This window comes from Corythoichthys intestinalis, chromosome 12 (genome assembly GCF_030265065.1).
Source record: "Corythoichthys intestinalis isolate RoL2023-P3 chromosome 12, ASM3026506v1, whole genome shotgun sequence".
NCBI lineage: Eukaryota > Metazoa > Chordata > Actinopteri > Syngnathiformes > Syngnathidae > Corythoichthys > Corythoichthys intestinalis.
The window spans coordinates 16665834-16679804 of NC_080406.1; the positions used below are offsets into that span (position 1 = coordinate 16665834).

The 13971-nt window shown below is 39.0% G+C and overlaps 1 protein-coding gene across 1 annotated transcript in view; it reads right to left on the reverse strand.

Annotated features, from left to right (window-relative positions):
* Positions 1–11017, reverse strand: part of myo16 (myosin XVI) — a 269930-nt gene extending 258913 nt beyond the window's left edge. Inside the window, exon 1 of the mRNA XM_057851442.1 lies at positions 10870–11017. The gene's annotated coding sequence lies outside the window, so the exon portion shown is untranslated. The remainder of the gene's footprint in view (positions 1–10869) is intronic.
* Between the last annotated feature and the right edge of the window lie 2954 nt (positions 11018–13971).

Consider the following 13971-nt stretch of genomic DNA (forward strand, 5'->3'; position numbering starts at 1 on the left):
TTTTTACAGATGCCATTTTTTTCATTGTAACGTAATTTGTTTAAAAGTTTAAAATATGCGAATGAATAATTTTTTAGAGTAGTTTTTTTTTTTAAACGAAATATTAGACATGAATTAATGATTCTAAGCTAAAAATGACATTTTGGAAAATAAATACAATTAATTACCGTCGTTTTATGGCCGGTTTGAAACAAAAGCGGTTGCGCGACGTCTGTAAGCGGGGGTTTTCAGGGTAAAACGGGCAAATTAAAAATTGTTCGGGGGCTTAATGCGCCATGAATCTGCTATGGCAGCATATAGACATATTGTTCTATCAAACAAAACAGTTGTTTTGGCTTAAAATACAGCAGTTTCTTTTAAAGAAGAGTGCAAGAGCAGAAACTGCTTTTTCAGTCTTGTATATGTTTTCCTTGCCTGGCTCTGCCAGACTATTCTCCCTGTATTTTTCAAACACTGAGAGAAATAGTCTGGGAACCATCCCATTAACGGCCTTTCGAGCAGGTACAAAATCAATCGACAAATCAGATTCGTTTATTTGCGTGACGTGTTCTTAACGAGCAACGTCACTCTTGCGCGTCGAAAGTCGTCTCCAACACAGATGGTGAACGGGAGAGCCGAGAATATGTTCCAATCCACGGTAAAATCCGTTTTAAATGACCAAAAACACATCGACACGAGTCATTGACAACAGTCTGTCTCACGCTAGCCATGTTGAATAAACTCCGCTCTCTTCGTATGTTTACTTCCGCGCGCAAGTCCCTCGTCCTTCCCTCGTCGTTGAGAGATGTCGTCATTTTACTAACGTCACGTCTGCCCGTCGCTGATTGGTCCACTCCGCTGTCTGTTTGCTGTGGCTTGCTCTGCCCTGGAAATTGTATTCGCTGGAATGGTGGCCAGACTCAATAGCTGGAACAGCGGTGAGTCTGGTGTACCAGGCAAGTGTTTTCCGCCATATATATAAACTGTAAACCTTAGGTCTATAGTGGCGTGTATTTTTGTTTCATTTTCTTCACAGTAAAATTCTGGCCAAACACAAATGTCCAAACTTTACTGTTATTTTAGTTTTCAAATATGGCAAACAGTGCAGATTTTTATTAAAGCAAAAGAATGTTTAAATCAATTGCATTTCAGCAGGAAATAAAAAAAATCCATTTTCATGACGTGTAATAGAGGAGACAATCCAAGGGCATAGGTAGAGTCTCAACATTGGTAGGTATGTTAGAACAGCAGAACCTGCGTATACACTTTTTGCTGGGGACAGGACAATAATAAGACCAAACAGATTGGGTGAACCGGGGTCAGGGTTACATTTCTCACCAATATGCTGATGTGTTTCCAATGTAAAAATTATTTTCAAGGGGGAAAATGGGGGAAATTTACAGTGGCTGTGTTTTGGTTTTTTTGTTTGTTTGTTTTTTGTTTGTTTTTTTTTGGGGGGGGGGGCTGTTAAAAATTTGTCTGCATAGGCTGCAAATACAATTATTCTTAAATGTAACTAACAGTAGAAAACACAGTAAAGGTGGACACTTACGTATCTCTGAGCTTCTTTCTACTCGAGTTTTGCAGGTTAGCAAGTTCACACAGTTTAATGTTATGCTCTGATGCAGGTCGGATTTTCAACAGCAAAATTAGTGGCGTGTTTCACACCTCCACAGCGTTGACGGCTTTTTACATTACTTACAGTGGGTGCTGCTGTGGCTGGCTGCAAAAAATTCTAATATCCCTCGTCATCGAAGGGGGTGGAGGAGGTGGCATGTTGAGATGTATTTCGGTTGAGCTCGTGTGAATGTGCGTGTTTGTTAGTTCTAGGCATCAGCCAATAAAATAGGCGTTTGGGGGTAAAAAAAAAAAAGGACCACCACATTTAGCAAGTGAAATGGGGTAAATGAAGTCTGAACATAATGAAAATACAGTAATTCACTTAGTAATAGTGAGGTCAGTTTTATCCTTGCAACATATGGGAAGAAAATCGAAATTACCTATATAACTGAAGTCAGTATATAATGCAAATAGGGTTGCTTAAAAGTTGGTAAGGACAATATGAGCATCCTGAAAAGTTGCTAGTGTTATGTCACTACCGTCCCTATGCAAACCCCCTTGAGAAAATCCCCAATAAAAGCCAGTATTTCCAGGAAGTAGGCAAAGTAGCCATTGTTAGACATTTTAAATGCCAGTAGTATTTTGGCCAATTAGATGTGATTGGCCCGCCTACTCGTCACACATTGGCTACCCACTGTAATAAACGGACCTATTGGAAAAACACACTTTAAAGAGGATTACAACACCTTGGGAAATTCTAATATTCCATCATTTATCCATAAACGCATGCCTTTTGGATTCATATCAAGCCACTTCGTGTAATTACACACATCGCAACAACAAGAAAATGATAGAAATTTGGATCAATTGTCAAGCTAAAACGACCGGCGCCCGAGATCCCGGAAAGCTAGCATATTGTGTGCGTGACGTCACTACTAGGAAACACCCGCCTCAGTGCTTAGTACTGAATGGCGGCGATGATGGCGGACAATTTTGTTTCTAGTTGCAGCAACGTATCTGACGTAACGAACGTTCTTCTAATGGTGACGAGGAGAGTTATGAACCTTTCTTTGGTGTTTTGGGTTATCAATTTGAGCCCAAACGAAAGCCAATGCAGCCTAATGAAACGATCATTGAGGGGAGCAATCACACTGATGAAACACCGGCAAGAGATCGTGTGGGAAACACCGAATGTTTTGTTTTGCATTTCTTTTTGTGAAGCTGATACACCGTGACCGCAAAATAAAGTAATGTATAGAATAATTATCATTTATTGTGCTATCATAGGCAGTGTTGTTAATAACGGCGTTAGAATATAACGGCGTTACTAACGGCGTTGTTTTTTTCAGTTGTGAGTAATCTAATTAATTACTTTTCTCATCTTGGCAACGCCGTTAACGCTACTGAGGCGGGAAAGGCGTGCGTTACTATGCGTTACTAAGTTGGTTGAATAAAAAAAGTCAGAGAGACGGACTCACGGAGACGACAGAGCAGAGCAGGAGTGGGGAAGACGCCGTTGCAAACGCGATGCTAGGTGGCTCCAATAGATGCAAATGGTAGACACGGCTGCATTGGCAACATGTTTAAGGACTACATGCGTTAGTAAACAGCCACCATCTTAAAGCAGTAGACCTCTCAGGAAGGCTCTGTTGTAGAGATCCTTCCAATCGAACCTACTTTTTTTTCTTTTTTTAATCTAAAATGGTCCTAAATCGGCAAAATCTTGACTTAAATCTATCTTTAAATGATGAAACAGTTTTAAAACTTCCACATGTTGAAAGTAGAAAGAAGGGAACTAATGCAATAGCGGGAGCAATTTTAACTACTTTAACGGTTGATTCACAACTTTAAATGACTTCCACACATAGCAAAGGTTACTATCTAGTTATCGCAATACCCTTGTGTCTAGTTAAGTGGAGGATAAAGAATTGGGCTAGGGCCAATTTTCCCAAAAACCCTTTAAACTTCACATTGTGTGACCTTTTTTTTTTTTTGAGGAAAAAAAAACAAAACATGAAAATTATCACTAGTTACTTTGCCAAGTAACTAATTACTCTTAAATTCAGGTAACTGAGTTACTAACGCAATTACTTTTTGGGAGAAGTAATTTGTAACCGTAATTAATTACTTTTTTAAAGTAAAATTAACAACACTGATCATAGGTATTCGCTCTGCCAACAGACACAAATATGAATGGGATTAGAGGATTTGTTGTATATATTTTACGAGCGATAATTTATACATGTGTCCAGTCCTATATCCAATGCGTGATATGTTTTTTATTATAAAAGAGTACTCACTCTGGCCATTTCGAGCTTGGCTGCTCCCCTCCTTTGCTTAGCCTGGGGTGGTGGGGTGGTCTCATCAGTGCCAGTCATCATCCTCTTTCTTGATATCTCGGGACATTTAGGTGGCTGCGAGTGTATGATGGGCACCGCCTCTGCTTTCAGCAGCAGTTTCTTACTAAAACCTGATTTCATTTGTTCGAATAGCTTTCAGGTGTAAAATGTGCACCACACAAAACCGTGCCGGAGGCTGGGTCTACAAAAATTAGCCCTCTTTGCACGAACGAACTTTACTCATTGTCTGCATAGTCCAGCTCTTTTTCTCGCGTTCGGGTACTTCATTGTGATAAATGGCTATTTGTACATCACATAGCATGACAGGTTTGAACAGTTTTAGCGATTTTTTTGATAAAACACGAACGCAACTCTCTCGTCAATAAACAACGATGGCACCTGCCTCGACCTTTTGTTTCCTGGCTGTGACGTCAAAGCCCCATTCGGCTGTTTCCGGAATACTTTCGGAAATGTTCGTAATTTTCTATCTATTTTCGATAATTGCTCATGAATGTGATTTATTTTTTTGTTAACTTTATTAATATTTGTTATCTTGCCACATAACAGTTCTATTGATATCTCACAGCCCCTTAGTATTATAATTCTCTTTATTGAAGTGGGCTTCGCCTGAGTCTCAGGGGGCGTTTACATGTTGACGCCACGATACCAAGACGCAACAATTGGGTTGCAGAATGGCCTCACCTTTTACAGTGACTGCGAAAACGGAAGGCAAAGAGGCAAACTTTTGATTCTGGCCTCCAAAGCGGAACAATTCGAGTGTGGGTAGTGTTGGGAATGCCTCGCTCTGATGACGTCAGCACTGGAACACGTCACTTTGGGCACGCGCAGTCGCTGCTACGAAATATTCAAAACAGCAACAGTCAAGGAAGTGAATCATTGTCTGTAGCCTTGTAATACTGCACTGCCCCCTAGGGCCTGGCATGCATACTACACCGTTTTCACGCAGGATTGCAACATAATTTGAATGGAAACGGAACCATGTAAATTCAAATATGAAATATGTCGTACTCTTGAAGTGTCACCATGTAAACGGCCCCTCAAAGAATAAATATTAACACCACTACATCCCTCGTCATAGACATGACTTATAACAAAGGATATGCTCTTTGTACATGACCAAAAACAAAGGTATATAAACCAATGACTGATTGAAAAATAAATAAATAAATAAATAAATACAGTGGTAACTCTAGTTATGAAATTAATTGGCTCTGGAAGTAGTTCCTTAACTTGAAAATTCTGTAAATAGAGACGTATTTTTAATGTAAATAATCCGTTCTACGCCCCCCAAAATGTAGACATCGAAACATGTAACAAATATATGTTACACAATAAACATAAAATCTGAGTTGTGCAAGATGTAAAAAAACAAAAGTACAGAAAATAAAAGTTAATACACTCATGTAAAGCTGTCAGAACACGAGGGGCGAATGAAGTGGACGCTGGAATACACACATACACATACAGTAGAGGTCCCTCTTAGCCAATTGGATGCCAGGAATGCTAAGCAATAGCCAATGCCAGAGCAGCTATAAGTACGTTACGTTCCGTAAACTCTGGCAGCTGCAAGTACCAGCCATACCGTATTTTTGCCCTTCGTATCCAATATTTTCCTGTTGAAGCGTGTCTTAACCTGAAAATTCTGTAAGTAGAGACGTTCCTAAGTAGAGGTACCACTGTAACAACAAATAAAGACGTCAAGGAAAAGTTCTTCTTCTACTAGTGTATTAATGTGTGCACGTCTCTCTGAAATGCTGCCTCCGAATGGCCATTGTGCGCACGCACACGCAAGGCTCTTTTTATAGAATTTTCTTTTTTTTATATTATGATATATACTATACCTCATAAAAAGACCCTAAGTCGTGATTCCTAGTCTTATTCATATATTCTAGCATTGACGAATGATTGATTTTAAACTATAGCTTTTGAATTTTTAAAAATTATATATTAAACCACTGAGCAAAACTGTTTTTGGAGAAAAAAAAATCTCCTGCCCACCTCTATTTAATTTTTTTCCTGTATATTGTGTCTCCATACCATACTGTACCATGACTGCTTCCCTAAAAAAAACCCACCAGCAATCTACGGTCACATGCACATACAGTACAATAAATATAGCTTTGGCAAGCCCTGGCAAGCCCAGAGAATGACCCGAATGCCCCATCCTGACATGGTGTCCAATAATAGTCTTGGAAGAGAAACAGCGTGTGCGGGACTTCCACCATGCATAGCCTGCAATCTTTAATATTAGAAAGGGAAGGTCCGGACTTGAGTGTGTCATGAACTCATAAGGAACACAAGTGTCAAACTAGCGCCCCGGGGGCCATTCTGTATTATATGTAAGAGTATATAAAAGACAAAAAGAAAAATAGTAAAAAGAAAGATAAATGAATAAAAAGAGTTGTTTCCTTTTTTATTTAATAATTAAAATAAATAAAATAAATAAATATAATAATTCTGGGAGTATAACCCCATTTAAAAAAATATTAATAGATAAAACATGAAAAAGAAATGAGAAAAAACTGTATTAAGAGGCTGAAAAGGAGGAATTGGACAATGTTTGAGGTTTCTCAACAATTCATTGACCCTCAAAATAGTTGTTGACTCATTTATCAATCAATTGTCAATTAGTCATCAATAAATGGTGGCAGCCATAGTTTCTCTGCCATTGACGGCGCTAAATGTTCAATCCATTTTGACAGGGAGGGGCGAATTATACACCCCTTATTATTTACCCCTCCCATTGCACAGACGGAGATCAACTCAAAGCAAATGTTGGAATTTAATCTCAGCCTCCTGGAAGTGTCCCATTTCCCAAATAAATTGCCACGACCAGCTGTGACCCCTCGACGACCACCTGTCATTAGCTTTAGTTGGACAACTGTCCGCTCTGGATTTAAATCCAAGATGTCTTGCTCATCACAGGTCATTTTCCAACAGATGCAGACGACAAATGTTCAATAACTACCATATTTTCGGACTAAGTCTTATTTTTTAGATGGGCAAAGCAAAGGCCCAGATAGTTTTTCAAAATCTGGGTGGGATTTAATAGGTTTTCTTCGTCCCACTCCCTTTCAGGCATTAAAAAAAATATATACATATATATATATCTCTTTTGTTTCTTGAAAGCAAAGAACTGTAATCGTGAAGATGAATGTAACTGCCTGAAATGAAATGAATAAAATATATATGACGGAAAACACAGACAAGACTGAAAAAGCAGTTTCTCGTCTTGCACTCCTCTTTAAAAGAAACTGCTGTATTTTAAGTCAAAACAACTGTTGTGCTTGATAGAACAATATGTCTATATGCTGTCATAGCAGATTCATGGCACATTAAGCCCCAGAACTATTTTTAATTTGTCAGTTTTACCCTGAAAACCACCGTTTACAGACGTCGCGCAACCGCTTTTGTTTCAACCCAATCATAAGACGAAGGTCATTAATTATATTTATTATTCAAAATGTCTGTCGTTTTTAGCTTAGAAGTATTAATTGATGTCTCATATTTCGTTTAAAAAAAAAAACGACTTTAAAAAATTATTCACTCACATATTTTAACCTTTTAAACAAATGATGTCACAATGAAAAAAAATGGCATCTGTAAAAACGTCACGGATATCTACCTCATAACTCGCTACACAAGTATTTGATACACTGCCAATGGGAAATCAGTGTATCAAATACTTGTTCTCCCCACTGTATAATATATATAAAATACAATTTATGACCAAATCGCATAATTTACACATCAAAAATTCCAAGATGGTAAGGGGCATAAAAGTTGTAGACAAAGAAGCCATGTACGTCCAAATTTCCCATTGATTTTCAATGGCAGAAAAACCTGTGTGGTGGTGATTTTTGACCAAAAACTTGCCATTACATCCCATTGACATTTACCCTAATTTCCGCACTATAAGGCGCACCTGACTATAAGCCGCAGCCCACCAAATGTGGCTCGAAAACGGCATTTGTTTATAGATAAGCCGCACTGGACTATAAGCCGCAGCTGTCCTCACTGTATCATGGGATATTTACACCAAAAGATAATAACCGGTACAACTTTATTTTCATACGACCGACTGTCATAAGACCAAATGAACCATCATTAAACTTTGAACCAATTACTGCTAAGCTTTATTGCTTCAAGAAGCTTCATTTAGCCATCACTGCTCCCTTGGGGGAGACAGTCAACCTCTGCTGCCACCTGCTGATGACTGTTGTCATCCAACGTGCCTCTTAGCATGCATTGCAGTGCTACAGATGTAAATAACAATCAAAAATCATGTTCTGTGCTGAATATTTCTTCAGTTACTGTTCCAATTGTTTCATCAATTGCTAGTTATGGTATTTGCTAACACTTTATTTGACAGTGGTGCCATAAGACTGTCATTACACAATCATAATTATGACATGTCTCTGTCCTGAGCATTCATTAATGCTTATAACAGATGTCATTAAGTGTTATCTGGCAAATGATCTCACTTTTGAATGGATGCAAAAGATCCAAGACGGACAAAAATTGAGTTAGTGACTAGGCCTGTCAACAATAACGCGTTAACGACCATGATTAATCTGGAAATATTTACGCATAAAAAAAAAAATAACGCAATTTAAGCTCACACTAAGTATGGCCACAACTGCCTCCCGTAGTCCCACACGGTGATGTTTACATTCTCCGCGCGGCAATGCAGGACAAAATGCAGCCGGCCACGATGAGTGAGGATGATGACCCAGGACTGCTTCATGGCAAATTCCGTTTTAAAAAGCTGCCTAATGGAAATCTGGATAAAACCAAAGTTGTGTGCACATACTGCTGTGATGAACTGTTCTTCCATCGAAGCACAACCAGCCTAAAGTACCACCTTCGGGCAAAGCATATCTTCGCTAGTGTTAGCAATGATGCTAACACTGCAAAAACACGCCGCAGTCATCAAGCTACACTGGCAGAGTGCGGACTCGGACTTGTCAACAAAAGGACAACAAGTAGGTTGAGTACTGCTCTCGCTAGATGGGTAGCCAGAGACTGCAGACCCATTAACTTAGTTAAAGACAAGGGCCTTGAAAATCTCATCCAGATAGCATCGGGCAACCCAACATACAGAACACCTTCACGGGCAACTATTGCCGCAAAAATTCATGAACTTTTTGAAAATGAAAAGGCAACGAGGGTGGAGCAATTAGCCAGAGTCACGTTTGTTGCACTGAGATCACTGGACAAAAAAAAAAGGGTATGACTGTCTAACCTAAGCAGTGTTTCTAAACACCCTTACACACATTTTAGTGTAATGTTTTTCAGTTAAGTGAGTGAAAATTGACAAATTATTATTATTTTTTAAAAAATCTCACACAATTTTCAGGCCATTTAGTGTAAAACTGCAAATGCTGCATTTATTTGTGTGAAATGTTTAACAGACAAGTTGTTTACACAGTTTTTGAAACACTAGCTATTGTTACTGTATTGTGCTTGTCTGCTCTTTAAGTTGGCAGTTAATTTTGAGCAATATGCCAAACGGTACTTGAGCCACATTGTTAGTCTGTCACTTTAATCTGTTAAACTCTTTTCTGTATAATACTGACAATTGATTTGTTTTTTATACGAGCTGAGTTGTTATATAAAATTTTAAAACTTTATTTGGTTAAGTATTAATTCATTCCTACATCATACATTTCATCTGAAAACAAATTTTAAGTCAATTATAGTATTTTCCTAGATTTTTTTTTTTTTTCCTGAAGAGCAACTTTATTCATCCTGAGGGAAATGTGATTAATCATGATTAATCACACAGTTGACATATGATTAACTAGATTAAAATTTTAATCATTTGACAGCACTATTAGTGACAATTTGCCAAATGACACTTAATGATATAAGCATTCAGTAATGTCCATGATAGTGTCATGTCATAATTTTGATGATCTTATGACAGTCTTATGACACCGCTGTCAAATAAAGTGTTACCTAAAAAAAAAAAAAAAATCAACAAATAAACCGCACTGGACTATAAGCCACAGGTATCAAAATGAAGGAAAAAAGTAGCGGTTTATAGTCTGAAAATTACGGTAACTGGCGCCCAAATAAGTGGACGCCATTGACAGCCATGCAACAGGACGTGCCCCTGAAATGTCCCCAAGTCAACAGGAAGTGACCTGCTATCACAGGACGTGTCCCCCAAATCAAGTGTGGTGGGGGTGGGGGGGGTCTTAGATAGATCTGCATGTACCACAGCAAAGCTCCATCGTAATTTCTCCAGAAATTGCAGTTTCTACTTTTAAATATAATTTTGCCATGCCTGCAACTTATATATTGACACCTTCTTAAGACAAATTGCCTAGGTCTACTCAGTTTTCATATGTTTGTTGAATGTTGTTGAAAGGTGATGCAACACACTGGTAAGCTCTTTTACAGTGTGTTGAGCTACAGTTGTTTAAAATATTTTAATTTTTTTGCAATGACAGTTTAGTGAATTTAGAGTAGTCTCCTCAGCTACGAGTGGGTTTTTGATACAGTTCATGTTGTAGGAAATGATACCGAGCAGGTGAACATGTGCAGTGTACAAAAGTGTTTGGTTCACCCCCACTCACTATTTGACTGAGCCCATCTGTGAGCTCCGGCGAAACAAAAGCAGAGTTTTGTTGTCGTGACACATAGCCAGAGTTACGTTCTTCTCCAACAACTGCACTCAGAAAAAAAACAAGGCTTTCCTTATCTGCCCCATGTTTTGTTTCTTTTGCTAGTATCAAACAATCGCAGACTGATAAAGTCCTCTGAGAGATGAATGATTTCCCCAGGTGGCATTCACAGACTGCCTCGCAGGCTTTTTGGGTTGTTTGTGTGCACAGCAAAACTTGCTTTTTTTTGTTTTTGTTTCAATAATAATGCTGCCAGCAATATCACACGGCAAACAACAACAGGAGGGACAATGAACATTTAAAGGTCTCCAGATATTACAAACAAAGAAAAAACAGACCTTAAAGTGAAAGCATCCTCCAGTTCTGAGTGAGCACTTTTCCAGCAAGAGGTAATATCCGAGGGGCCTCGACACAACAAAAAAGATTTGAACCACATTGAGATGCAGCGAGTGGGAAAGAAAAAACTCAACATCCACACTGGTGAGCTCCAATCCTCTACTGACATCCCATCAGAGAGACTCGCAGAGAAGAGAGAGGGGGGCTGGCGGTGGATGGGTAGGAGTGTGCCAGTTTGGGTGAACCAAGGAGGGGAGGGCGTTTTTTTTTTTTTTTCTTCTTCTTCAAGTCCAGCGTAACACATTCACTGCTATTGAAGGCGATATACTTGTATTTTTTTATTTTTTTTTTTACTATAAATCGAAGTTTTTTTTCATAGTTTGGCTAGGGGTGCGACTTATGTGTGAAATTATTAACACAATTTGATATCATTTCACGTGTTATTTGTGTTTTGGAGTGACACGGTTGGTTTGGTAAACTTGTTAGCATGTTCTTTATGCTATAGCTATCTGAATAACTCTAAATAGCTATGGCTACGTTCGCGTTCCACCTTTGGCAATGTGTGTTCAATTGTATTATTGACTTTTTATATTGAAATGCATGCTTTTAGTTTGTGGCGCTTTCATGACCAAGTGGGGGCGCACTCACACTTGTTTACGCGAAGAAGAGCGCTCACATGGCAGAAGAAGACGGAGAGCTACGCAGCGTCTGAGCGAGTGGGCGAGAGAGAGAAAAAAACGGCTGCGAACCTGCGTTCATTGTTTATGCTTGTAAAATATCTCGACAGAGGCAACGCCTGTGTGTATCATCTTTTCTGTTGTTGTTGTGTGTTTTCCACCCGCGATCGGACACTTAGAGCCAGTTGTGTGGTTGTTTGAACGATGTGCTAATGCTAGCGAACGCATGTTAACGGGTTGTGTCATTGCTGTGATAGCATCTAATTATCATTTATTTACATAAATGCGAACCCGTTTGGTATCGAGGACAAAATTGATTTGGATTACAGTGGTACCTCTACATACGATCGCTTCGACACACGAACTTTTCGACATCCGATGTAAAATTTGACTCGCCATTTGTTTCTACATCCGACGACATGCTCGAAATACGAGGACAATGGCAGCACCGCAGACGAATGCACGGCGGATTTTCTTGTGTGACAAATCAACACTGGTTTCAGAAAAGGTTGGTACAGGTGGTGAAACAAGGAAAAAGTTGTTGCTTACCTTCTAAATGAAGATGCAAATGACAGAAAAATATGAGCATCCGTGAAATGGCTCAACAATACATCTCCACTGTCCTCGTCCGACCATCGTTCGCCAGTCTTTATAAGTTAAGCTGACAATTCTTATTGTGGTAACATCTCCAGAGAAATCGCCAACTTCGCCACGTTTTTATCATTTATTTCACAACTTATTCAAAACAAAAACACCTTCTGTCTGCCGCAATTGACGGTGTTCTCAAGAAAACATTCAAAGTGAAAGTGAAACTCAAGCTCACTCACCAGTCTGTCTCTGGCACGTCAGCCCCGCGGTGCGTTCAGGGTCAGCAAAAAGCATCCGCCACATTATAACCCGATTCGTTACATTAATACAGGAATTATTATTATTATTATTATTATTATTATTATTCCGATTGTGATTTATAATTTATTTGTTTTGCTATGTATAATATCAATATCAGTACGAAGTCTATGGTGCATAATAACTTTCAACCTCTCTATTGAAATGGATTTGACATCTATCACAGCCAATTTCAAAAATAGAGTTAGCCATCTTTTTCTTTTAGAAGCTCATTTTGTGAATGATCACTGTCGTCTAGCTGATTAGCTGACTAGATGCAAGGCTTGACAAGGAAAGGTGGAAATGAAAACAAAACACAGATGGTGACAATTTGGATGATCCTGAGAAACAACTGCTGTCCAATGCGCTATTTATTTACCAACTTCTATTCTTTCCACTCTTTTGTAGATAGTAAGAGGAGGAGGTTGAAATCTGGCCGCTGCTTGGTGGCAGCGCGTGAAACAGGACTGAATGTGGGAGACACAGAGGGTGGGAGGGGTGTCAAACAAACAGTCTGACAATAACGTGAAAGGGAAAGCGTGGAGTTAAAACAGAAAGGGCAAATAAAGGAGCAGCGAGGAGCAGATGTGCAGAGGACCAAGACAAGAGCCCACTGAAGGCAAACCCCCAAAGCACAGCAAGGGCCGCCGCCCACCCGCCCGCCAGTGTTAGCCTCCCTAGCCCACTACTCTAATCCCCTTAAGACCTTCCTCCATTCCTGCTCCCAAACAGCATCTGATGGTCAGGACAAACTTAGCCAAGAGCAAAGATGCAGTAACAATGAAGGATGAGTTTAAACATATGAATTTAAAACTGAAAAAAGACATTCACTTAATCTCATTTTCAAAAAAAAAAAAAAAAAAATCCACAACATATGAATTGTATCTTTCACTAGAAAGAACATTTGAAATGGGTTAGTCAAGTTTATTTTTTGTAGCAAAACTAGAGCTGCAGCTATCGATTATTTTAGTAGTCGATTAAACAATAAACTACCGTTATTTTCGGACTATAAACCGCTACGTTTTCCCATAGGGAGAGTTTGACTTTTTCGGGGGCACAACGTGTCGATGACCCCGAAACGCAGTGTCATCAATAAATTTATCTTACAAAAATATTTATAATAATACGTTGAAAACGAGCTGTTATTGTTTCCCATCATTCTTGAGGAGAATTCTAAATTAGGCTGCTTAGGATAGCTATACTTTTTTTCTGTCGTATAACGTAACATATGTATGGAACATAAAAAAAGGCAATGTTTTACTGTTTTACTCGTAGGATGACCTATAACTGTTATTACTGTAATTCAAGTTTCTCCAGTTTAATAAATGTCAATGTCCAAAATATGTAAGTGTGGCTTCAAGTAATTGTTAAAGTCGACATAACTGATACCTAATGTGTGTGTGTGTGTGTGCGCTCCTGTGGCCAGGGGATACAATTTTTGACGGGAGTAACTACATTGGCAAGACACTGTCATTTCCCTTCAGAGAATGTAAACAAACCAAGAGGCGTGACCACTAGCTGACATGCTAACCCGAACCGAGT